Below are 4,158 nucleotides of genomic sequence, written 5' to 3'. Positions count from 1 at the left end.
GTCGCGAAGAGTTTGCAGTTTATTTAAAATGAAATTGGGCGTCAGTTTCTCCAGATAGCCGACGTCTATGTGACTATAGACGTCGGTTATCTCACTAATATGACGTCCAAGTAACATTTAAACTGACTTTTTGAATACCCATTAGACGTCGATTTCGATGGGAGCCGACGTCTAGGAAGCTGAACCGATTGACGCTTGATTTCCTGTCAGGGATGTTCACGACAGTTGTGATGGGGCACCGACGTCTATAGTAACGTAGACGTCGGTGCCCATCTAGTCGACGTCTAAGGCCCTCGAGTTTGGTGAACATAATTAATTACAGGCACATAGACGTCGTTTACCCTCAACATCGATGTCTAAATTGAAGAATTTTTTGTCTTCCTGCCTTTCAAACAGGCTTTAGACGTCGCCTTTTGACTACGTGACGTCTAAGCGCCTAGGAATTAGGTAAAGNGCATTAATTGCAGCCCAGTAGACGACGGGCCCCTATGAACACCGACGCCAAGGGATTGTCTTCTCACCTACCTCAGGCCATTAGACGTCGGTGTGCGGCAGTGTGGATGCCTACAATATCATAGACATTGCCTTATCTTAAATCTGACGTCTACTTTACCAAGCTATTTACGATAATGCCACCGTCCACTCATATACGTCGGTTTACCTGCAAACCGATGTCTTCTGGATGACGTTAAACAGTATTTTTGCACTATTGAACTAAACTAAGGGACAAATATATATAATGCAGAACACCGTGGCAATTTCTTAAATATTGAAAACTATATTATATTGATTATAGTGAGAATCAATATAATATGTACATATTATATTGGTTATAAAAGAAATAAATCTAATATATACATGTTAGATCGGTTAAAAAAACATAATCAAATAAGTATTTTTTTTTTACTAAGCGCAAAACTCATTTTTCACATTTCATAAAGTTTCTTCTCTTCCCACCACCTACAACTAACTCCCACTTTTTTCTTACTCTTCAATTGTTTTCTCTTTCATTTTTTAAGCTTAAAAACCTTCTCTTTCAATGCATCCCTTTTTCGTTCGCCATCAATGTTGATACGCTAGATCTCCACCACTACGACTTTAGCTTCATCCTGAATGTTATTACCATTACCAGGCAATGCGCCTCACCACTGCAAACACCATTGGAGCTTCACGCATCATCACCAACAGTATCAGAAAATGCAACTCGCGAACCAGACCTCTAATGAGTCATTGCAACACCATTTGAACGTCACATAGCCAACGATGAACCTTGAGTTAGAATGTAACAAACTAGCACATTGTTAGGCTTCGTTAGAGCATACACGAGCATCATCGTCAACCACAGTGAACCATAACAATAGATACGCAAAAGATGCAACAAACTTCACAATAGTTCACCAGAGAAAGGAGTAGTCGTGCCTACATCACACATCTGTGCAAGTACGCAAAAACCACTTTAAAAAATGTGTTTTTATTTTCAGTTAAATGTATTAGATTTATTGTATCATAACCAATCTAATATGTCTTCAACATATTACATTGATTCATATTGGATTGGTTGCAAACCAATCTAATATGCGTTCGAAAACCAATCTAATATATATATTTTGCAATATATATATATATATATATATATATATATATATATATATATATATATATATATATATATATATATATATATATATATATATATATGGGAATTTTTGTGGAGGATATGATTTTTATCTCATTATGTCTAACTTTACAATAGGTTATGTTATAAGAGTGTTCTTATACATTACTTATTATCCCTACTTTATCTTAAAAGAACACAATCACATTGATTTAGTATAAATCTCTTCCTCTTTACTCAAATATAAATGAAAATATATAATTAAAACTATTTAAGAATGTTAGTTAATTTATTTCATTTTTTATTTTATTGAAATATAATTAATTTCTCAAATGTGTTGATTTCTTTTTTAAGAAATCATAACAAAAGAAGAAAGAAATACAAGTAAAGTGAGAGAATTCTATTAAAACTCACTTAAATTTTAATCCTATATAGAAGGTAAATTTATATCTATCTAAAAAAGATCATACCTATAAAAAAATGAAAAAAAAAATTAATTGGTTATTAACAAATTCATATGTAAGTCATTATTATTTAGTTAATTATTTATGTTTATTGAAAGGGGGTATATTTTTCTTTTATGATGATCGAGCTACATAAATAATGATCGAGCAACCATTCAATTTGTTAAGCTAAATAAAAAAAGATCGAGTTCAACAAAATAGTTATTCTAAGTTACACAAACAATGGTTGAGCTCAACAAATAGTTACTCCGAGCTGAACCAATAATGTTTGAACTTAAAAGAAAGAACCTGACAACGACAACTTGACATATTGGCGACAAGTTGACAACTCGGTAACTCCGAACTCGGCCAAATCACATCTCAGAAGTTGGCAAGATGAGCTCATCCTGATAGATGAAAGAAATACATTAAAAAATCATATTGTAAGTCAAGTTGAAACCCTAGAATCAAGTTAAATAAAATAAAAACATCTTTTCTGACACAAAAAAGAGCATGTTATGAAATACATAAGGTCATAAAAATTGTTTTAATCGATTATCATACGTATATAATTGGTTAAAACAGAACCAAATTTTCACAATTCATATTTGAATGTGATTAATTGATACAAATATTGATTATGTGAAATAGAAGAAATTTTGAATTCTTGAAGAAAGCAAGAGCTAAGTATTTGGGAAATTCATCCAGAAGTCAAAATGAGTTTAATTCTATAGTTTGTTGCTTAACATAAGATTAGTTAGTCAAATATGCACTCTAGGTAATCCTTTACTTTTTGTATTGTTCATTCTTTATAGCTTTTTTCACTATGCAAGTGAGTGTTTTGATGTAATTATGTGTAGCATTATATCTAAAGATTGTTTATTGATTTAGTAGGGCTTAGAATTATTAAGTTGAACTTGTAATTCTCTTATCTTTCATAAATCTTACATTTCTTTAATAATTTGAAAAGGTTCAAATTCAGCATTCAATACTATATTAAAAAGTTAAAATTTTGTGAAACTAATTATTTGTTTAGTTAAGAAATATTAGCTACAATTTATTTAACATGTTTTACTTAAGTAGATGAAGAATAATGAATTATTAACTTAATGTAATCAATTAAATGTAAATAAACTACAATAAGTAAAAAGTACATAAACTTAAAATCCATGAAACTAAAATTAAACCCAGACCTCCCTAGTATTAAATTTAGCATTATTGGAAAATTCCTAACTTTAATAATATTTTTGGAAATTGTGGGAACAGTACTTTTGGAATAATAATATTACATCAGATTGAAGTTATATATTTTCTATTTATGTTCAAGTTAAAACATATATTAAGTTTTTTTTTTAACGTATATGAAAAATTTGAAGCAACTAAAGAGTATTAGGATGACTAAAGGGTGTGTATGGATTCTATTATATCTGTTTATATCTCAAACTATTCAATTTTTTATGCTGAATAATTAATAAATATATTAACTCTAATAGTGTTAACATTTAATTATTTTTTAAAAATGATATAATGATTACGTTAATTATTTATTTTTTAAAATAATTAATACATGTATTAAAAGTTAATCATTAGCAATATAGTCTTCGAAATTGTAAATGTAAGGATCCATAACTTATAAGGCTATTGGGTCTCTGGAAAGACCCCAGGCCCATTCGTATTGGGCACATGGCCAAGAGAGGGGTCCCTTCCCCAGCTTCAGAATTTTCATTTCTCCAATTTCTTTTCTCTCTCAAAAACAGAAACCTTGCCCTAACTCAAGCTCTCACTTCTCTCTAGATTTCCAGCATATTCCACCGTTAGAGTTGTGATTTGATTGCATATTATTGCTCTGGAGTCAAGGGCTACGAAACCATCCGATTGGTTTCTCGTTTCATCGGGTAAGAAAATTTCTCCTATTCTTCTTTTCTGTTCTTGAACTAGAGCAACCAATTTTTCTGGTTGCATGTACTTTCCACGTTTTTTTTTTCTTTTTCTTTCCATTATATTCCAGCTCTAAAAGAAGCTTGTCCTATCACCAAATTGGTGATTTCTAGGTTCTGTTCATTTTCGAACGTTGTAGGAGGGTACTGTAGAGCATCTGTG

Source organism: Vigna radiata, chromosome 9, assembly GCF_000741045.1.
Source record: "Vigna radiata var. radiata cultivar VC1973A chromosome 9, Vradiata_ver6, whole genome shotgun sequence".
NCBI classification, from domain to species: Eukaryota; Viridiplantae; Streptophyta; class Magnoliopsida; order Fabales; family Fabaceae; genus Vigna; species Vigna radiata.
Note: the sequence above shows the minus strand (reverse complement) of the source record.